We start from the raw sequence: 23,670 nt of genomic DNA on the forward strand, positions 1-23,670 counted from the left end.
AAAAAAAGGCATTTAAAAATTTCAATATATGCCAATAAGAAAATTTAGGGGAAAGGCAAAAATAAAATCAACTGTTTACCCTCACTTCGGAACAATGTGCATGAAAGAAGTCACAACTGCACCGATCTGATGAGTATGGAGCACTCACTATGTAAATGTTAATGTGCATTTCAGTGCCGTCTGTTAACAGATGCTGTAAAAATACCCACACATGAAAATGGATACAACTTCTACTGGGTTTATATATTTATATATAAAAATGTTTGTAAACATCAGCGTTTGATGCTACATAGGTTGGTTGTTCAGGTATTGTCAACATCAAAAGATATTTTTCAAGCTTTCTTTCGAAAAGGAACATTTGTATAATTTATGCTTCTATAAATGCATCAACTTTATTCATGCACAGGTAACATATTGTTGCAAAGTGATGCCAAGCTAGTGTTAGAATACACTTCACTGACTCCTAAGCAGATGCCAAATAAACCATAAGAGTACTGATTCTGCAAAAAAAAAAGATTTGTTCCCTACAGACCTGACTGTGCATAAAATGGCTGACTACCTTTAATGTTCACTTTGGATCAGCTACTGTGCTTTTAACCACTTTATGGATGGTTGCAGCTGTACGTATGACCATTATCAGATTCACAATAACAGGAGAGGGTGAAGCACAGAATTTCGAGTAACACCCCCAAGTTATTAAAAACACAATCCATGCCCATTTGTTGCCTTGTCAATTTCATAAATTTGAAAATGCACCAGTCGTGATTTATTTGTGCACTCTGACTGATTTACAAGCCAGACTCCCAGTACAGAGACAGCTGCAATCACATTTAAATGAAAGAAAAAAAAATACTGTGATGAAACCAACTACGCAAATTCAAACATTTGGATAATTGTTTTACTCTGCTGTGGATTTAAATAGCTGCCCAAGCAATGCTGAAGAGAAGAGATACTAACACTTTACCCTATGATGGATAATCCTTCACAGGGCGTTGTGCACAATTTGGAATCAGTTAGTCTACTTGTCATCAAGCCAACCAGTCAGGATATGGAATGATATAGTGCTGACACACTCACTTTGTTTCTTTAGACCCCATTTTACAGATAACTTTTATTGTGTTTATTAGCTTGAAAATGAACTTTGCATTGATTGGAATATGTAATCCTAACTGCTTAGTCTTCAGTTCGATACAAAACATCAAAAAAATCTGTATGCAAAATACTGATTGTGCATTTAATTTGCTCAATAGTCAAGTTATAATTCACATAATTTGGCACAGTACATAATTACCAAAATTACACAAATTTAGTTGTGGTCTACCTAAAGGCAGACTCATTCTCCCCGCCTCGTGGTCTTGTATTTTCCTCTTCAGTTGCTCATAGGAGCCTCCCATTTTCAACTTCAAGTTGTCTACCATCATCATTCACTTTCTCCCTCTTGGTCTACATCCCTCTCATCTTCATTCAATCGCTGCTCCATTAAGTTCTCATACCTTAGAATATGGCCAATCCAACCTTGTTGTCTTTTCCTGATGATATTCAGGACTATCCATGGTTCTCCACTGTCCTAAGAACTTTATCTTTTCTTTTGTATGCTCTCCCATTGACCTACTCCATCCTTCTCCACAACCACATTTCACAACTTTCTGGACTTTTCTCAAGAACCACATTTCAGCTTTGGACATCAAGACATTCCAGGTCACAGCCTTGATAATTCTTTTCTGAAGATCCAAACTTATCCCTCTGATGAGCACTTCTTTGGCCACGATTTTTCAGGTCCGTTTGCCACAGGTGCAAATCCACTGGATGGCCGCTAAATCTCATGTGAGGGGCAAACGGGATTTGCGTCAGTGAAATTCTGATTTGAGATCTCCCCTGTCCCCTGCCGGTGACGTGATCAGGTTCACACCCAGAAAGCCTATGCACCTGAATTTCATAAGTTAACATCCATTTAAATATCCGGCTTCAAGCCGTGGCTTCCCCCACATTTAATCCTCCGAACCGGCAGCGTGACGTCACACCACATGATTCACGACTTGTCTTCAAAAGGGAAAATCAGTCATGCTGACTGTGGTGATATGATTTGCATACCTGTCTGCCATTGGGGCAGAACACCGGCTTACCATTACCGATTGGTCGAGAGGCTGAGTTAACCACGCCTCCTTGCCGAGGTATAAATAGTCAAATGCCCGGCGGTCGTCCAATTTATTGTAGACAACCGCAGGGCTAAGTTCTAGTTTATTAAAGCCTAACTTTTGTAAAGCAACTCGTCTCTCGTGCAATTGATGGCACATCAATGACCACTGTGGGGGTGCGGATGCCCCAGGGTTCAGAGCCAGTGCTGGTCATTTCATTCTGGCAGTGCCAGGGAGCATTGAGGTGGGCAATGAGGTGGCACAGCCATTGGGGTAACCCTCCTAAATTGGGGGAGGTGAGCTTCCCTTTATGCGTGCTGGGGAGGGAAGACGGGTGCGAGCTGACAAACGCATGGGGAGGGTGGTAGGGAGGGGAAGAGTACTCACTGATTTTTTAATGATGCCCCCCATCATGAAAGGCATGATGGCATGGCATTCATGGCATTATGATGTTGAGAGTGTGTTTTTCTCGCAGATCGAGATGCCGTTTAAAGATGCCGCCACAATCTCCGTGGAGTCAGGCTTGCCAGCTCTATCAGGCCTGCTTCGCCAAAGCAATGGTGCAAATCATGTCTCCTGATTTTTTTGTCAGAGCTGGGGCTGGATTCTCAGCTCTGGAGACTAAGTGCTGCCATCAGTGTAGAATCGCAGGAACTGCATGTTTCCGCTGGAAGGTCGGCCAGGAGAAATTCAGGATATGCAAATGCCCATCACACAGCCCACTTGCAGCTCGCACCATTTCCAGCGCTGTTGTGCAGATTCGCTAGGTTCAGGGTTCGCATTCAGAGCCTGACAAGCTGGAGCTGCTTTTAAGCGCTCCACTTACCAAAGATTGTCATTCCAACAAGACAATGGCTGCTAAAAGATTTGCTCCAAGATTCCTGGAGTTGGAGATTGATCAAATTCTGGGCACCGCTAAGGAGAGGAAGGACACCCTCTGGCCCAGGATGGGGCGGAGACTCCATTCTGAATAAGGCCTGGGATGAGGGGCAGAGTTTGTGAGTGCTGCCAACCTCCCCAAGAGGACTGGTATGCAATGCCATAAGAAGTGAACAACCTACTTAGAGCAGCTCAGGTGAGTATCCACCTCTGTGCCCATGGCATCATTCCTGTCCCTCACTCCTCACATCTGCCCCCAATACCCTGGAAGCCAACAACACTCACCTGCCTCCATCTCCCTTACAACCCAGCCCCCAAGAAACCTCAAGATAATGTTTTGTCCTCTTTGGCCGGGAGCCTTGTGTGGTGAATGTATTATGCCAATAATCCACCATTGTATTTGTATCTGTGCTGTTGCCCTTGTATCTGTATCTGTGCTATGCTGTTGCCCTTGTGGGCTTCTCCTATGGGCCAGTGTATGGCATTATCTATAGGTGAACATGTTGGGGCATGTATGGGTTCCGCCCATGGCTCCTCCCCTTGAAGGGAGGTATAAAGAGCAGTCGACCTGTAGGCAGTTCTCAGTATTGGGTCAGTCGCTGGCAGGCACTGTTCTAAGTTGATTAAAGCCACGGTTTACTTCTACTCTTGGCTCGAGTGAATCGATGGTCGTATCAATTTAATCAACTTAAACGCAACTATGGAATCGGCCCTCAAACCTGACCGACTGGAACTCTATCTGCAGGCTGCGGAGTGGCTCCGCTGCTTTAAGGCCTATCTCGCAGCCTTCTTCACGCCTTCCATCACCGACGAACAGAAGCTGAGCCTGCTCCACGTACGGGTGAGCTATCGAATCTCTGTTCAACTCAACGGGGCCTCCTCCTACGCAGATGCCCTCGCAATGCTCGAACTCCTCTATGTACGGCCCGTGAACGAGGTCTACGTGCGACACATCCTCACCACTCACCGCCAGCGGCCCAGAGAATCGTTAGAAGACTACCTACGCGACCTCAAAGTCCTCGCACGCAGCTGCAACTACCAGGCCGTTACGGCCACTCAACATATGGAACTCGCCGTCCGAGACGTCTACGTGGCGGGAGTCCGGTCCAACTATGTGAGACACCGCCTACTCGAAAAGGGGGCGACCTGGATCAGACGGTAAAGTTAGCCTCCTCTCTGGAAGTAGCATTCCTGAGCCTTAACGCGTTCCCGGCTGACCATGTGACCCCCTCATGGACCCCTGACCAAAGACTACCCCAGGCCTGTGCCGCGCAGCCACCCGCCCATCACGGGGGGCTACCCTGCCACTGCTATTTCTGCGGCCAGTCCCAACACCCTCGGCAGCACTGCCCGGCCCGTAACGCGATCTGCAGCAGCTGCAGGAGAAAAGGACATTTCGCCAAAGTTTGCCTGGCCAGGTCCAAAACTCTAACTCACAGGCCCGATCCTCAGACTCACAGGCCCACAGACACCGCAGTGTGGCAGCTTGTCTGACCACTCCACCCCCTGCAGACGCGCCATCAGCCTTGTGCTATCTGTGGGGGCAGCCATCTTCCAGCCCTCACAGCACGTGCGACTCACATGGGCCGCCATCTTGGCCATCCTCCTCCACGAGGCCGGCCACTTGAGATCCATGTGGTCCGCCATGTTGGACGCCATCTTCCTCACCGCCCGCCACGCTCGACCAACAGGGGCCGCCATCTTGGCCGCCATCTGCTACGCCGCTCGACGCGTACGATCAACAAGGGCAGCCATCGCGGAGCCGCCCCAGCACCTCTGACCACGCCGGCTACCCGCAACTCAGCGTGGTCACCCTGGACCAGTCGCGACCCAAGCACCTCCAGAGCTCTATGATGACCATCCGGGTAAACGGGCACGAGACACCTTGCCTTTTCGACTCCGGGAGCACAGAGAGGTTCATTCACCCGGACATGGTAAGACGCTGCTCGCTCACAATTTTCCCGGCGCACCAAACCATCTCCCTCGCCTCTGGGTCGCACTCGGTCCAAATCCGAGGGTGCACTACCGCAATCTTAGCAATACAGGGCGCCGAGTACACCAATTTTAAATTATATGTGCTCCCAGACCTCTGCGCTCCTCTCCTATTGGGACTAGATTTCCAGTGCAACCTCAGGAGCCTAACCCTGAAGTTCGGGGGGCCCCTACCCCCACTCACCATATGCAGCCTCGCGACCCTAAAAGTCGACCCTCCTCCACTCTTTGCAAACCTCACCGCTGACGGCAAACCAGTCGCCACCAGAAGCAGGCGGTATAGCATACAGGACAGGACTTTTATCTGGTCAGAGGTTCAGCGACTCTTGCGGGTGGGTGTCATGGAGGCCAGCAATAGCCCCTGGGGAGCTCAAGTGGTGGTCGTCAAGACCGGGGAAAAGAACCGGATGGTTGTAGATTACAGCCAAACCATAAACCGGTACACGCAACTCGATGCGTACCCCTTCGCTGGATTGCAGACATGGTAAACCAGATCGCACACTACCGGGTGTACTCCACGGTGGATCTGAAGTCTGCGTACCACCAGCTCTCAATCCCCCCTGAGGACCGCCATTACACGGCTTTTGAGGCAGACGGCCGCCTTTTCCACTTCCTCCAGGTCCCCTTTGGCGTCATGAACGGGGTTTCGGTGTTCCAAAGAACAATGAACCGAATGGTGGACCAGTACGGGCTGCGGGCCACATTTCCGTACTTGGACAATGTCACCATCTGCGGCCATGATCAGCAGGACCACGACGCCAACCTCCACAGATTTCTCCAAACCGCCCAAACCCTAAACCTCACGTACAACAAGGAGAAATGCAACCAGACTAGCCATCCTCGGCTACGTCGTGGAAAACGGGTAATAGGATCCGACCCTGACCATATGCGCCCCCTCCTGCAACTTCCCCTCCCCCACTGCCCCAAGGTCCTGAAGAGGTGCCTCGGGTTCGTTTCATATTATGGCCAGTGGGTCCCCAACATGCGGACAAAGCCCACCCACTAATAAAGGCCACCATCTTCCCACTGGCAATTGAGGCCCGCCAGGCCTTCAGCTGCATCAAGGCCGATATCGCCAAAGCCGCGATGCGCTCGGTGGACGAGTCCGTCCCCTTCCAAGTGGAGAGCGACGCATCAGAGGTCGCTCTCGCCGCTATCCTCAATCAAGCAGGCAGACCGGTAACGTTTTTTTCGCGCACACACACCACCTCCGAAATTCAGCACTCCTCAGTCGAGAAGGAGGCCCAAGCCATCGTGGAAGCCGTACGGCACTGGAGGCACTACCTCGCTGGTAGGAGGTTTACCCTCATCACCGACCAATGATCGGTAGCCTTCATGTTCGACAAAACGAAGCGGGGTAAAATCAAGAATGATAAGATCTTGAGGTGGAGGATCAAACTCTCCACCTATAATTACGATACAGTATATTGTCCTGGGAAGCTCAATGAGCCCCCAGATGCCCTGTCCCGTGGCACAGGCGCCAGCGTGAAAGATGACCGACTACGGGCTATCCACAATGACCTCGGCCACCCGGGGGTCACCCGGTTTAACCACTATATCAAGGCCCGCAACCTGTCCTACTCCACCGAGGAGGTCAAAGCCATGACCAGGGACTGCCAGATCTGTGCGGAGTGTAAACCGCACTTCTATCGACCAGATAAGGCCCACCTGGTAAAGGCATCCCAGCCCTTTGAGCGCCTCAGTATCGATTTCAAAGAGCCCCCCCCTTCCAATAACCACAATACATATTTCCTCAATATTATTGATGAGTTCTCCCACTTCCCCTTTGCAATCCCTTGCCCCGACATGACCACGTCCACCGTCATTAAAGCCCTACATAGTGTCTTCACCCTGTTTGGTTTCCCCAATTAGGTCCACAGTGACCGGGGCTCGTCGTTCATGAGCGACAAACTGCGTCAGTACCTGCTCAGTAAGGACATCACCTCGAGCAGGACTACCAGTTATAACCCCAGGGGAAACGGGCAGGTGGAGAGGGAGAACGTAACGGCCTGGAAGACGGTCCTACTGACCCTGCGGTCCTGGAATCTCCCAGTTTCCCACTGGCAGGAGGGCCTCCCCGATGTGCTCCACTCTATTAGGTCCCTACTTTGCACAGCCACAAACGAGACCCTCATAACCACCTATTTGTTTTCCCTAGAAGATCCACCTCAGTGGCCTCGCTTCCATCCTGGCTGAAGACACCGGGGCCAGTCCTACTAAGAAAGCACGTCAGGAACCATGGGCGGAATTCTCCGCTCCCCACGTGGCGTGGGAGAATCGTGGAAGGGCGTTCCGTCATTTTTTACGACCCCCTGGCGCCCCCACCGATTCTCCCCCCCGGCTTGGAAAAATCGGCGCACGCCTTTTTCAACGGCAATCGGCGATTCTCCGAGCCCGATGGGCCGAGCGGCCGGTCCTTCATGCCCGTTTCACCTGGTCGCTGCATTCGTGAAACGGGCGCCAGATGCCCGTTTGGGGCATCCAGGGGCCCGATTGGGATGGGAGCACCGCGACTGTGCTCGGGAGGGGACAGGCCCGCGATCGGTGTCCACCGATCGTCAAGCCAGCGTCCAAAATGGACGCACTCTTTCACCTCCGCCGCCCGGCAAGATCAAGCCGCCACGTCTTGCCGGGCGGCTGAGGAGAAAGACGGCCACCACGCATGCGCGGGTTCGTGCCGTCTGCGTGATGAAGTCATTCGCGCATGCGCGGGTTGGAACAGACAACCCGCGCATGCGCGGATGACCACATTCTCGGCGTGACGAGGTAGCTGCCGAGAAAGACGGAGGCCTGCTCCTAGCCCCCCGGACGGGGGTGAATTAGGTGCGGGGAGCGGGCTCCAAGTCCGCCGTGAACCTTGGCCGAGTTCACGATGGCCTTCACGAATTCGGCCCCCTGCGGAGAATTCCGCCCCATAAGTCCGATCCTCTGGTAGGGAGGGTCCAGCTCCCACACTCCAACCCCCTGTACGCTTATATTGAACACCCCGATGGCCGACAGGATACGATCTCCCTCCGGGACCTGGCGCCCGCCGGTTCAACCACCACCACCACCGCCCCTCCACCATATCCCGCCCCACCTAACATGACCAGCGCCCCCACCCCTATATGGCTCTCGCGCTCCCTCCCGCCCGCCATCCCCCTTTCACCGATCCACAGGAATGAATCTCCAGAAGAGACGCTCCTGGAGTCCATGTCTGTACCTGCACCGGTGCCCTCACTACCGATGCCAGCACGGACGAGTTCGACACCCGGGCCAGCAACAACGCCAGAGCTTTGGCGATCACAGCGCACAATCCGTGCACCGGACCGGCTGAACGTTTGAAACCGTCACCCCCGCCAGACTTCATTTCTTTAACAGGGGGTGAATGTGATGAATGTATTATGCCAATAATCCACCATTGTATTTGTATCTGTGCTGTTGCCCTTGTATTTGAATCTGTGCTGTGCTGTTGCCCTTGTGGGCTTCTCCTATGGGCCGTTGTATGGCATTATCCATAGGGTAACATGTTGGGGCATCTATGGGCCCCGCCCATGGCTCCTCCCCTTGATGGGAAGTATAAAGAGCAGTCGACCTGTAGGCAGTTCTCAGTATTGGATCAGTCGCAGGCAGGCACTGTTCTAAGTTGATTAAAGCCACGGTTTACTTCTACTCTTGTCTCGAGTGAATTGATGGTTGCGCCACCTTGCAAACTCATAGCACGAGCTACAACGCCCCCCCCCCCCCCCCACTACTGAACTTGTGTCCCAGCATCTCACTATGTCTTTTCTGTGTCCCCAAGGTTAAAGCAGCCGATAATTGCCAGGAATGCCAGAGGAAGGGAGGGGACATGCCAGATATTTGGGACCACACTCCCTCAGAGGAAAGAGCCTTACAACTCATGCAGGGGGCCAAGTGGAGGACAATGGCTGCAATGGAGTTTGGCATGTGCCAAACAAGAGTCCAATGCAACACAGATGTCTCTATAGCAAAGTGAGTCATCTGTCTCCCACAGACCAATCCTTCCTAAGATTACCATCAGATGAGGCCAGGCCACCTTGTATGAAGCCCCCCCATCCAGACCCTCAGAACACCCTGGAGCACCACTCAAGGCGATACACCGTTGTCTCCCCACTGCTTTCACCTACACCGTCCATCATCACAGAGACTGTCATCTCGGTCAGTAATGCTAGCGATCAGGCTCCTGGGTCACCCTCTGGTCAGCATCACTTACATGCTGCAGCATATAAGGTGGAGTTAAGGACGCCAGAGGGAGCAGACGGACGGAGCGATGTCTGATCCCAGGGAATAGCTGTTGCCCAGATAGATGTTATACTTCTGGAAAAGATGATCCAATTACTTGTACAGATGCAGACACAGAGCTGGAATCTACAGGAGGGGGTGTCAGCGGCTTTCCAGTGCCTAAGTACATCTGGAGGATCCAGTCACCTTCAGGCGCTTGAGATGGCATTGACAATGTGTGGCACTCAGGCCACCACTGAAAGGATGGCATTGTGATGGAAGGCCTGGGGCAAGACACCAGGGCTATGTGTCAGGGCGTCTAAGGCTTGGGGCACGCTGTGCTATCGATGGTTGAAGTGCAGGACAGGAGAGTTCAGTCACAAGCAGATATGTCCTGGACGCAGATGGACATTGCTGCAGCACTCCAGAGATTGGCTCATTCGCAAAAGGTCATAACTGAGGGAATCAAGAGCATTGACTGGGCGCTGACTGACCTTAGCCAACCACAGAGGAACATGACAGGGGCAGAGAAGGATATGAAACAGTCCCAGATGGACATGTTCGAGGCAGTGAAGGACATGACTCATCACTGGGGGACATAACACATTTTCAGTGCGGCATGGCTGAGGGCACCGAGACCATGATTCAGATAATGGCGGGCCACAGGACCCACAGTGGCACTTCTGGAGTTCACTCCAGTCTCCCCTCCATCCCGTGGAGTAGCCTAGGAGTCAGCAAGCACCCCGAGGAAGGAGGAAGTGATGGGGTCTACAGGGGAGGTGCTGGAGCACCTCAGCTCTTCCGAATCCCTCCCATCTGACACAGGCCCATCTCTTGCTCAGCAGGCAAAACAGGTGACACGTTGTCACCTGTGACACCCGAAAGTTGGCCAGGCCCATCCAGGTCCAGGCCCTCCAGGAGACACACGGCAAGGGCATCACAGGGCAGAGGGCACTCATGGCACATGAATGTCTCACATAGTTACAACCTCACCGGGAAGTGGCAGGGCATTGGGGCAGCAGTGTGAGAACACCTTGTGTGACAGCACCCTCAGTGAGTGAGCCCTAACCATTCACCATCTCCCGCAACTTCCATCCAACGTGCTTGACCCATGAGAAGGAATTGCCAGCACACATGCAGGGATCATCTGGCCAGATAGTATGTTATCTTTAAGACAAGCGTCAGACTTTGTCAGGCAATGAGGACACCTCACAGCGATGCTGGTATGACCCTTGAGAGGGGGAGGGGAAGCTTCGATAATGGGAAGGGGTGAAAGACTACAAGGAAGGTGGAGTGAAGGACTAAGGCAGAGGGAACGGGTGGATGCAATAAGGGAGAGGGAAGGGGTGAATGGGCAAAAGGAGAGGAAAATGTTGAGAGGGGGATGGTGGATTGGAAGTAGGGGAAGGGGGTGTGAAGCTGTCACTGACTAGGCCTGCAAGTAGGTGAAGTGGACGGTGATGAGGTTGTCCGTGTACGGCAACCCTAGCTGGCCTGCCGTGCCAGTTCCGGCTCCATGCCCAGATCTTCCTGGAGACCATCCTAGTTCTCCTCTTCAGATGAGAAGAGGGCTAAGAGCCTATCGCTAACATCATTTGCAGCAACCACCAGTACCCATGTTGACAGGGATGGATGGTGAGGGTGGAGGCTTATCACATCACAGGCCGAGTGCTAGTCACTGATGGGGACAGGGGTGCAGTATGAATCCCATAATCCCAAAGGGCCGGTGAAGGATGTAGGGTGGCACAGCAGTACAGCTCGGGGACCATGTAACCTGGTGGCATTGGATGGTCAAGGAAATCTTCATCTTGCTGACATACTCTGTTCCTCCTCTTCCAGCATGCCGCCCCTCTGCTGCTTAATGTTATGAAGTATGCAGCAGGCCACCACGATGCTCTAGATCCTCTGGGTGCTGTATTGGAGTGCCCCGCCAGGCAGCAGAAGCACATCTTGAGCATGCTGATGCACCACTTGATGGCGCCTCAGGTTGGTGTGTCAGTGTCACTATAACGGTTTTCCGCTTCAGTTTGGGTTCTCCGCACAGGCGCCATTAGCTATGACCTCAGAGGGTAACCCTTGTTGCTCACTAGCCAACCCCTCGCCCGAGGAGGAGCCTTGAAGTTGTCGGGAAGCGACGGGTGTGCCAGGATGTACGCAGCATAGACGTGTGTGATGTGCAGCTGATGTCCTGTTAATTCCCTTTCTTTTATTTTTGCCATTACATTTTTAGTCCATGGATGATTATTGGGCATGTCACTTTAAGGCAAGCAGGAATAATCAGAGTATGTCAGCAAGATGAGGATTTATTTGACCATCCAATGCCACCAGGTTACATGGTCCCCGAGTTGTACTGCTGTGCCACCTTACATCCTTCCCCGGCCCCTTTGAGATTATGTGATTCATACTGCACCCCTGTCCCCATCAGTGACTGCCACCCGACCTGTGATGTGATAAGCCCCCGCCCTCACCATCCATCCCTGTCAACATGGCTACTGGTGGCTGCTGCAAATGATGTTAGCGATAGGCTCTTAGCCCCTGTCCTGTTTCTTCCAGTGTGTCTCCTCACTGGGTGGGCCTTTGTGCTATCCCACAAGGAGGATGGCAACTGGCTATGTGGTGAAGACCTTCATACTATGCAGCCATTGGCCTCCATGCTAGGAGCCTGGTGTGGGGTAGGTCCTACAGATGTGGGGTGCGTGAGGGATTTATGTGTTTAATGGGACCTTAGCATCAATGTTATGTGGAGCTGGGGCTTTACACACAGGTTGTGACAGGGAGCTCGTCAGGTTTCCTGTCTGGGGATAGGATGGATGGGATCAGGGATGCTGTGGACATGAAGGGCTTAGAGACATCTCCTGATCGTCAGCGGTGGGCTCGCTGATAATATCACTGGTGAGGCTTTTACTTTGAGTGGGGCTGAGTGCAAGGGAGGGTTCCAGTGGCCGCGGTACATATGTCCTATGTTTGGGGTGAGCTTGCTAACTTCCTGCTTCCTCTCCTGTGGGCTGTGCTTCTGAGGAGCATGGACATGTCCATCCCCTTGATGATACTTTGGGATATGAGGGTTTCCTGATGGGCGGGTTGGGTGGGTTGCCACATGACCAGAAGCCCTCAGAGTATTTGTAGGATACTGTCAGCAGTCTCAACATCCAGTTGCATCTAGGGAGTGGGTTTAAATGAATGTAGGAGGCAATAGGGGACTCAGCCAGGGGACCCCAATCCCAAAGGGGACACCCCGAGTCCACGTACTTGCCACCAAGTGATTCCCTGCTACACCCCGATGTCCAGGCATACACCCCACATCAAGACCAAAAAGTTTGAAAGGTTGGTTACCTCCTTGCTTCCCCTCAACGTCAATGGCGCCCAGGCCCTGCTTGTAAATGCTTGCACCAATTTATATCCACATAATTCCTGATTGAGGGGGCTGTAGCATTATGGGGGGGTTGGTGATTTAGGCTACCAGCCCGTTAATTAGATTTGCATGGTGCCACTGGCATGGGCCGTGTTGCTCATTGCCGGTGTCAGCGGCAGGGGGACCTGAGCATCTGAACAGACGTCAATCCCATTTTTCGGTCAATGCTCCATTCCCTGCTGGATTGGGAAACCAGCTACTGATGTTGGGCAATGGAGAATCCAGCCCCTAGTCAGAAAACCAGGCTGTGCATCTGGAGAGAAACATGCTGCCTTTCAGTCAGAATCTGACACACTATCATATTTTTGGAAAATTGTGCCCTTTATGTTTGGAGAATGCATTCTTTGCCATTGCTAATCTAGCTCCATGGGTGGAATTCTCCAGCTGTTCCCGCTGGCGGGATCTCCCGGTCCAATCAGAGTCAACCCCACTGCTGGTTCCTCAACATTGGCATGGGCAACGAATGTAAATCACCATCAACTTAGGCAGGACTGGAAGCTCCTGGCAGCAGGTGATGGCAAGCCACCTCTATCTCAGGAAAACCCACTGGGGGACGGGAAGCAGTATGACTGCTAGAGAGTTCTACTCTGAGTTCTTTGTGCCAATAATCATCTTCTGAGAAGAGAGGCTGACCAGGCATGAGAGAGCTACTAGAGGGAGCAGTGCAGAGAAATGGGAAGAGGTACCAAAAAAGGAAGAATGGATACCCTCTTTGAGAAAATAAAGGAATTGCCGAGAGAGAGGAAAGGAAAGGTCAGCAAACACAAAGAGGAATTAATAGTAGAAATGCTGCTTACAGAACCGGAGGCTGGTTTGAAGGCCTGCCTCGATTCTCCAAAGCTTTGGCATAAGTAAAGGTTGTTAATTCTCTAGTCCCAATTCCTCACCAAGCCTCCATGCCCCTCATATCCCCATGTCGCCTCCATGCTCCCATTCCTCATATTATAACCCAATACCAACTCCAGAGCCACTCACTCAATATGGCAGACTTCAGGAGATGCAAAAAGTAATGAACTTCTGACAATCTAAGAGAACTCTCATTCAGGGACATCTGATACAGAAAAGGAATTGTCATTCATGAAATAAAAGAAATATATTGCAGATGCTGGAGATCTGAAATACCAGAACAGAGCTGGAAAAACTCAGCAGGTCTGGCAGCATCTGTGTGAAAAGAACCATTTCAATTCTAATATGTTCCAAAGAAGAGTGATATTCGACTCAAAACGTTAACTCTGTTTCTCCCTCGACAGATGCTGCTAGACCTGCAGAGTTTGTCCAGCACTTGCTGTTTTTATTTTATTCAGGAAACCCACTCAAAAATGTTAAATCCCTTCAAGTGGTCAATGTAAAAACAAATAAACCTCTATTCACTAACTATATCAAAGTCAGCTAATTCTTTAATAGTCACTTTAACTATCAATCAGAATGTGAATTCAAACCCTCGATTGGATTAAAAAATGTCAACAATGAAACCTATTGAAACTGCAGGAACAGGTGGCTCATGGATTATTCTAAGCTACACCAGATGGCCTGTCAATCAACACACTCAAGCAGTGCAGCTCTACATTTTAACTTATCATGACACTAAACAGACCTTCATATTCACCCTGCACAAACCGGTGTGCTTCCACCATAAATTAATGACTCACACACTGTGGGTAAAGACCCTTGGAACGGTGAAATGTGGTCTGTTAAACTCAACACTTATTTCAATTGGCTTGACTGAGTTTGAGTTTCCCATCTACGTGATTGACACCCCGCCCACAAAAATGGGAACAGCCAGAAATGGGGTTCGGACAACAGCACCCTGATCCCGCCCACTATTTTTAAAGGTCTCTGAAGTCGGCCTGACTGAAAAATCCAGGCCCATGTCTCCAATTTTGGTTACAGACTTCCCTGTCACAAAGACATATTAAGGAATAGTGAGTTTTATATTCAAATTTGTTAACAACAGAGTATAGTTGTGAGCAAGATGTTGCAAGAAACATTGATAGATTTAGTGAATGGGCAAACTGTGGCATCTGAAGTTTAAGGGCCGGAAGTGTGAGGCCACCTTTCTTTTAAAATGGGGAATAAAACTGGAGATCAAGTCACCCAAGGTCAGTCTTGGACATCTCCTACATGCTAGAAGTTCACCTGAATGATCTATCAATATCAAGAATTGAAAAAAAAAAGATTAACACTCGTTTACAAAATAGCGAACACGGGACTGTTTTATTTGTCGCTAGATTGATCGTGCCAATTATGGTGGAATGCACAAAAGCCTAATATCACTGTGAGCATATGGACAAGAGTCAATTGAGAAGGGAAGTGTTCATGTGTTGAAAGATAAACATGATGGAGCAGATATTCCCTGAACATTTGCTTCTCTGTAAAAAGTCAAGGAATATCAAAGTGTTAACGAACATTTTGTGCATTGCACTCTCGGGAATAATTGGTCATGTCTACGTCCTCAATCAACTGTGGATGCATATATTTTGGTTTGAAGTAAGTTTTATTTCGCATTTCATCAGTCCTGGTACAACTAGACTATCCTAGAATGAAACTGAAATTTATTTCATAAGTGTGGAATCTTAAATATTTAAAAACCAGGCAGAAAAATCCTTTTGTGGTGTAATGTAATTTGATGCTGAAGCCTTCAACAAGGACAGGGGAAAGAATGGAGTGACTCAAACAACCAGTTAGTTTGCTTTAACCAGGTACCACATGACTGGCAATAGGTTTATGTTAACCAACTTTTTGATGCACATTAAGGAGGTTTAATTTAAAATATTTGAAAATCAAAAGCATGAAAAATTGCTAATTGTTTGGAGGATAAAATTTACTAAGCATGTACAGCATACCATTGCCATAATGCACTACTTGGAAGCAATCCAAATAATCTGTTATAGTAGGGTGCATGTTATAACAAGAGTCGGTGGAACACAGTGAGGGAGGGGTTACCTAATAACAGAGTAATATCTTTTGTGCTTTTTTTTCAGATATATTCATGTACAAGCTTTTCATGAATTGTTTAGTGGCAATAAGTTTTTTCTATGAGATGTTATTCATTCATTGAATATAGCATGTGTGCTCTGCTCAAAGGCAGGTCCTTGACTCATTGTCTGCTGATGATTCTTCCAGAGGCCATTTCCTTGACATTATTCTGAACCACAAGCTAACCATCTAGCCAATTTCTAACCAGCCCCTTATTGGTTGTTGGAACAAACTTAAAATATTCATACATGAACCATATATCTATACACTATGTATACAATGCACTAACCAGTGGGATAAACACTATCACAATGCCCTCAGAAGTTTTAACTTCTATGTTATAACCATTCCTCTCATAGTTGCTGAGAGGAAAATATTTTCATATCTTTACTGAAAAGTGCACTCTATTAAGAAAGTAAACCATATGACAATAGACAGAATCTTGTGGAGGTGACCGGGATCTGAACCCCTGGCTAGACACTATGCCTGTATTGTCCCTTTTCAGGAAGGGCCACCTCATTTTGTGCCACTCAGCCACTTAGGAAGCCAGCAGTGGGCCTTTCTCCGGCATCAAGCACACCGGGGCAGAGGTCCCACCTGCCGGCTAATAAAAGTTTGGCAACTCTTCTTTACTCAACAGCACCACCGGGGAGTTGGAAGCTGTGGCCGGTACTATGCCCCAACCAAGGCCTCAGATCAATGTGGGACCCAGTCACATGTGAGTGATGGCAGAAGGGGCTTTGTGGGTGGGAATTGTGAGGGAGGGAGGAAGGGGGTCAATAGCAAATTGGGGGGGGGGGGGGAGAGTGGGGGGTAGCTTTCAATGCCCCCCCAAACTCCCTGATGCCAGATCTCTTTTCAGGCACTGAGTGCTGTGAATGAGCAACCACGCACTCTCCCCACCATTGAGAGCAAACATGCCAGTCCAATTAAATGCCTTCCACCAGCAAACTCCCCACAGAAGAGGGCACTGCTTTCTGCCCTATATACAAATCTGTGTCTTTATGGAGATGGGGAGGCAGATCAATACTTTTATCTTCAGATACACATCACGAATAATAAAAAAAAAGAAAGGAACAACAGTAAGAAATCACGCCATTGAAGGTCTTAGTGCAAAGTCAGTTGGAAGATTGGATTGGATTGGATTTGTTTATTGTCACATGTACCGAGATACAGTGAAAAGTATTTTTCTGCAAGCAGCTCAACAGATCATTCAGTACATGGAAGAAAAGGGAATTAAACAAAATTCAAGAAAATACAAGAAAATCCATGAGAATACATAATAGGGCAACACAAGATATACAATGTAACTACATAAGAAATGGAAATGGTGCCATATTATCTCTTAACAGTAAAAGGTACACGGTATCATTATGGAAAAGGACAAAGATAGAACAAAAGTAAAAGTTCCAAATTGGGGAAAACAAATTTTAGAAAGCTAAGAGGAGAGCTCGTGAGAGTGGACTGGATACAACTATTAGAAGATAAAACTGTCAAATCAGTGGGAGGCATTCAAAAGCAAAATCCTACGGGCACAGTGAAGACATGCCCCCACAAAGAAAAAAGGGCAATACTGCCACATCTGAGCCCCTTGGTTATTCAGAAGCATACAGGCCAAGATAAAGCATAGAAAGAAAGTGTATGACAGTTACAAAAGGCTTAATACTGTAAAAAGACTAGAGAAGCACAGAAAGTTCAGGTGTGAAGTAAAAATGGAAATTAAGAAAAAAAGAGGATAAAGAAAAATATTTGCAGGTAAAATCAAAGAAAATGTTATCAATACATTAAGAGCAAGATAATAGCTCATGAAAAAGTAGGGCTATCAGAGAAGTACATGGGAACGTATAGGTTGATTCAGAAGATGTGGGCAGGGTCCTCAATGAGTACTTTGCCTCTGTATTCACGAAATAGAGGGATCATGCAGGCATTGTAGATAAAGAGGAGGAGTGTGAAATATTAGACACAATAAGCATAGTGAGAGAGGAAGTACTTGTGGGACTGGCATCCTTGAAGTATGCTTCACCCGATGCCAGTGTTATCTAGTTACATTGTGTACCCTGTGTTGCCCTATTATGTATTTTCTTTTGTTTCCTTTTCATGTACTTAATGATCTGTTGAGCTGCTCTCAGAAAAATACTTTTCACTGTACCTTGGTCCACGTGACAATAAACAAAATCCAAATCCAAATCACCAGTTCCAGATGGATTATATCCCACTTGTTGAAGGAAGCCAGGGAGGAAATAGCAGATGCTTTGAGGATAATTTTCCAATTTTCATCAGATACAGGTGAGACCCTGGAGGATTGGACGTCTGCAAATGTTGTACCATTATTTTAAAAGGGTGCAATGGATAAGCCTAAAAACTATAGGCCAGTCATACTACGTACAGTAGTAGGCAAATTATTGGAAACAATTTGGAGAGACAGGATAAACCATCATATAGAAAGGCAAGGATTGATCAGGAATAGTCAGCACGGTTTTGTTCGGGAAAGGCTGTGGCTTACTAATTTAACAGGATTTTTTGAGGAAGTAACAAGGAAGATTGTTGAGGGTAACTAAATGGACGCTGCTTACATGAATTTCAGTAAGGAATTTGACGAAGTCCCCCACATGGCAGACTGGTCAGAAAAGTGCGATCTTATAGGTACATGGGAAGGTGTCAGGTTGGATCTGAAACTGTCTCAGTAACAGGAAACCAAGGGTAATGGTCAATGGATGTTTTTGTAAATGGAAAATGGTTTCCAGTGATGTCCCACAGGGCTCAGTCTTGGGACCCTTGCTGTTTGTTGTGTATATTAATGGTTTAAACTTGTGTGGAAGGCATGATTTGCACATTTGAAGATGACACAAAAATTGGCCATGAAGTTGATAATGAAGAGAATAGATGTCAACTCCAGAATTATATTAATGGTTTGGCTGAGCGGGTAGAGAAGTGGAAAATGAAATTCAATCTAGAAAAAGTGTGAGATATTGCATTTGGAGACAGAAAACAAAGCAAGAGAATACTCAATAAATGGGAAGATATTTGGAGCAGTTCAAGCGGTGAGAGATCTTGGAGTGCATGTCCACAAGTCCTTGACAGGACAAGTCGACAAGGTGTTCAAGAAAGCATGTGGAATGCTTTCCTTTTTTGGGCAAGGTATTGAATACAAAAGCAGGGATGTAATGGTGAAACATTATAAAATGCTGGCTAGGCTACAGTTGGAATTTTGTGTGCAGTTCTGGTCGCCACATTATAGGAAGGACATAATAGCTCTGGAGAGAGTGCAGAGTAGATTTACAAGAATGTTGTCAGATCTTGAACACTGAAGCTATGGAGGAGAGATTGGATAGAATTGTGCTGTTTTTCTTAGAGCAGAGAAAGCCAATAGATGACCTAACTCAGGTGCAGAAAATTATGAGGAGCCAAAATAGGGTGGACAGGAAGGTTATGTTTTCCTTAGCTGAAGGGGCATGGATTTAAAGTGATTAGTAGGATTAGAGGGAAAATGGGGGAAAATCTTTCTGCACCATAACTTTTCTATGGTTCTACAGTACATCATTCAGAAGCTTGAATATAACAAAGCATTTTTACTATGCAAATTTTTGAATTCTATCTGAGCCTGAACGCTTAACCTGGTAACCCCAAGGCCAGTATGACTGCCAAACAATAATTGCACCAAAAGCACAGGCATACTGTCCATTTATAGCATCAGTGGGGGAGGTTTGCCTCTGTATGCAATTGGAGTAGAATATGAACCAATTAAAATGATTGGACTAGTTATTTTGCCATTGATTATTATATCTGCAGTGGTAGTGCTGCAAGCATGCACTGCAATGGGCTTTCGGAAGAAGCATTTTGTCAATGTTTTCCAGCCCTGTATTTCTGTTTATAGGATGAGGGTAAAGGATTTGCCTACTGTGCGGGAATGGGTTGGAGTGAGGATTTTGCTCTATTCCCCAAGTCGCATTTTTATTTCTATTTGATACACAGCGATGGGGGTTGCAACTTTTGGAGGAGCACACTCACCTGTCGATATTGCAAGAACTCTTCAACGGGAGAGAATTATCAGACACAGTGGGCTGGATTTTCAATGTCTGCCAGGGCTGGCATGGGAGGTGGATGGACACTGAAAATAATCCTGCCAGGTGGTGTTGCCCTATGCTGGTGTTGGGTCATTTTTGCAGACGTTGAGCCAGGCTATATGGCCGCATATGGTGGATAGCCGATTAGGTTTGTTAAGAGTGTATTGAGGCTAATTAAAAGAGGACAGCTGGTATTTTCCACTCGGCCTCCACGTCCCCACAGAATGCAGGGGTCAATTTAACTGCCGGGAAGCAACCTCCTGATGGCAGACTGGGTCAGGAAGTGCGTGGGGGAGGCAATAATCCATGCGACCTACAGGCCCGCCCTGCCTGCCTAGTACAGGAGCAATTGAAGGCCGTCCTGGAGAGGGGCTGCCTTTCCACAGTGGTGGCCTGGCAACAAGGTTCATTTTTAAATTCATGTTTAAAGCTGGAGAAAAGCCGCCTTCATTTTGAAGCATTCCTCCTTTATTTTTCTTTGTTGCATCCTGCTGCTGCTTCACAGCTTGTGCAGACTGTCACTCCAGCTTTGAGAGCCTGCACTCAGCCCTCAATTGGATGGCGAGGCGAATGGCCATTAATGACAATCGGAGTATGTGTCTGTTTCCTCCAAGGAATGACTCGAGACCCAGAAATGATTCTGATCTCTGTTTCTTGCCCTGGTCCTTTGACCTCGGGCAGGAATTTCCGGTCCCTGGGCAGGCGAGATAGGAAGACATGTACTTAACACATTTGTCAATCACAGTGGCGCTTAGAGGTGGAACAGTTATTACTGCAATTTAAGATTAAATAATACAGCCGCCCAATACTGATCATGTATAATAGATGGGTATTAATTCAGGAGAGCAACACCTGAGGAGCAGTCATACTACGGTTGTGAAACCAAGTCTCATTTTTACCCTCAACGGATGTAAAAAATCCCTTGGCATGAAGAGAGAGAGAGAGAGAGAGAGATTATTGGGGGTGGGTGAAAATGTGGGGTTGAAGTTACAATCTGATCAGCCATGATCTTGTTGAATGGTGGAGCAGGCTCGAGAGGCCAAGTGGCCTTCTCCTGTTCCTGGTACGCATGTTCGTACAGCTTAGAAGCACTTAACACTCAACCAACAGCTCTTAAAAAGATTAATTGTTCATTTATCTCATTGCTGTGTTTTTAGATTTATTGTCAAGTGTACAGTGAAAAGTATTGTTCTGCGTGCAGTCCAGTTAGATCGTACCATGCATGAAAAACATAGGACATACAATAAATACACAATGTAATTACAGAGACAATGACATCCGTGCAGATGGAGTGTAGTGCTACACAGTCGATAACATTTTTGGTTCTTATTGTTTTCCTACTCCTATAGGAGTGATTATACTTCAAATGTATTCCATTGGTTATGGCAGTGTTTTGGGTCATGAATTCAATAAGTTTTGGAATTAAAAGTCTAAAGATGACAATGAAACCATTGTTGATTGTCGCAAAAACCCATCTGGTTCACTAATGTCCTTTAGGGAAGGAAATCTGCCATCCTATTTTTAAATAAATTTAGAGTATCTGATTTTTTTTTCCAATTAAGGGGCAATTAAGCATGGCCAATCCATCTACCCTGCACATCTTTGGGCTGTAAGGGTGAGACCCACGCAGACTCAGAGAGAATGTGCAAACTCCACGCAGACAGTGACCCGGGACCAGGATCAAACCCGGGTCCTCAGCGCCGTGAGGCAGCAGTGCTAACCACTGAGCCACCATGCTGCCCTTGAAATCTGCCATCCTTACCTGGTCTGGTCTACATGTGACTCCAGACCTATAGCAATGTGGTTGACTCTTAACTGCTCCCTGAAGGGAAATTAGGGATGGAGAATAAATGCTGGCCCAGCCAGCGATGCCCACATCCCATGAATGAATTTTAAAAAAATTTATGCACTGGAACCATAGAATCCCTAGAGTGCACAAGTAGGCAAGTCGGCCCAATCAAGTCTGCACCGACCCTCCGAAAGAGCACCCTAACATAGGCCCAATCCCCCACCCTATCCTTGTAACCCCACGTAGGGACAATATAGCATATCCAATCCACCTAACCTGCACACCGTTGGACAGTTGGAGGAAACCGGAGCACCCGGAGGAAATCCACTCAAACAAGGGAAGAATGTGCAAACTCCACACAGACAGTTGCCTGAGATCGGAATCGACCCCGGGTACCTAGTGCTGTGAGGCAGCAATGCTAACCACTGTGCTACCATGCCACCCCTACATAACTATAACATTTTATTTCTATTGTGACAACAATAATGGTTTTAAAACATGTGGATGCAGAGTAGTTAACTTCAATAAATACTTTACAGCACAATCATTTTCCGTCACTTTTCTGGATTTGTGATGTTTTCCATATGCTTGTGCAAATAGTTAATTATCTTCAGGGCAATGAAATAAAATGGTTGCGTGATGCCACATTTTGCAAAGATAAAACATGACAGAAGTCTAGAAAACAGTTTGAATTGTTATTCAACTGAGCATGGAAAAAGTTGTAATTTGCAGCATGTTGACTAATAACACCAACTCTATGCCTGCAATCATTGCCTGTAAGCGGCAAGTGTCAGGTAGTGCATGACAGTATGACATGGCAGAATGAAGCATTTGTGTTGAATTATATTAGACAAAGATTTGGGGCAGGAGTTTTGGAGGCCAATGTGGTTGGGGAACCGAGATGATGAGTAATTTTGCATTGCCAGCTGACGTCCTGCTTTGTCAACACCATGTCAGTGCTGAGCCACTTTGGGGAATGCACGGAACAGCTACCCGCCCACGGACAACGAATAGCTTGTTAAATTGATTAAAAGTTCGATTAAGACCATTGATCAGAGGCTGACTAGAATTTTCTGCACCAAGAGCACAACGGCGGCCTGGAAGCAGCGTCCAAGCAGCAGACCAGGGAATTGCCATTGGCCCCAGGATTGAGGTGGTCCAGCTGCTGTAGCGATTTTTTACTTTCAACATTTAAAAATGTTGATTAAACATCATGAGGTGGCCTCTCACTCTGTGTGACCTGCAACTCCTTCAGGGCTAGAGGGTCTCCTAATGTCCCTCCAGCTTCGAAAACACAGACATCCTTAATTGGTTAATGTCCTCTGGCCACTAATGGATGAATTCAGCCAAAATTAATGATGTTAAGTTGCTGCTCCTGATATGGGATAAGAATTGGGCAGAATTTTCATTTGACCTGGCCCACTCTGACCAATAGGAAATAGATTGGGCAGGAAATTTTGGAACCCACCATTCAGGAGCTCCCCCTCCAACCCTCACGCTGTAGAATTTCAACATCAATGATTGCTTCCCTGCCTGGTGGGTCAAATTGATTAACAGAGGAGGGGTGCTAAACAGAGAGGAGGCCAGGTCCTAAGGGGGAATTGGAAGGCTCAGAGGCTGATGAAGAGGAAAGCGGAGGCTTGGTGGTGCCCCAGGTAAGGGGATCAAGCCTTGGTGGTGGTCGGGATAACCAGCCCTCGTGGTGGCAGTGGAGGAATTGGGCCTTGGTGGTGGGAGATTGCCAAATCAAGCTGGCACGTTTAAAAAGTCCAAAGGCTGCATGTACATAAGGCTCACAGCCTCATCATCCTTTTTAAAACTGCATACCGCCTCCAGGGTTGGTCAACTACCCACCAATTTTAGTAAATGCAGGAAATGGGTGGATTGAAGGTGGGTTTGGGTTGGGAAAATTCTAAAACTCTAACACGACACCTGTCCCAAAGTTGCTTTGGTTTTCAATTAAATCGAGCTTTCATTGTCACATTTCCTAGAATAGGAAATACTTTAAGACAATACTGTCATTTTCTGGTAATGAATTATAACATCACTCAGCAAATTTACAACATGGTCACTATCATTAGCTCCTAAGTGAGGATATCACAACATATGAACGGAACAATGACATCTGCCTTGAGGAAAAGGGTGTAAATGCAGCAAACCTACCTCTTTCCATGAATGATTTTCACCATGGTTTTACTGAAA

At 47.7% G+C, this 23,670-nt stretch overlaps 1 protein-coding gene across 6 annotated transcripts in view; it reads right to left on the bottom strand.

Annotated features, from left to right (window-relative positions):
* The window catches only part of LOC119966337 (DNA-binding protein SATB1-like), a 169,195-nt gene that overhangs the window by 84,892 nt on the left and 60,633 nt on the right, over positions 1-23,670 (bottom strand). The gene's annotated exons all lie outside the window — the stretch shown is intronic.

The sequence above is a fragment of the Scyliorhinus canicula genome, chromosome 5 (genome assembly GCF_902713615.1).
Source record: "Scyliorhinus canicula chromosome 5, sScyCan1.1, whole genome shotgun sequence".
NCBI lineage: Eukaryota > Metazoa > Chordata > Chondrichthyes > Carcharhiniformes > Scyliorhinidae > Scyliorhinus > Scyliorhinus canicula.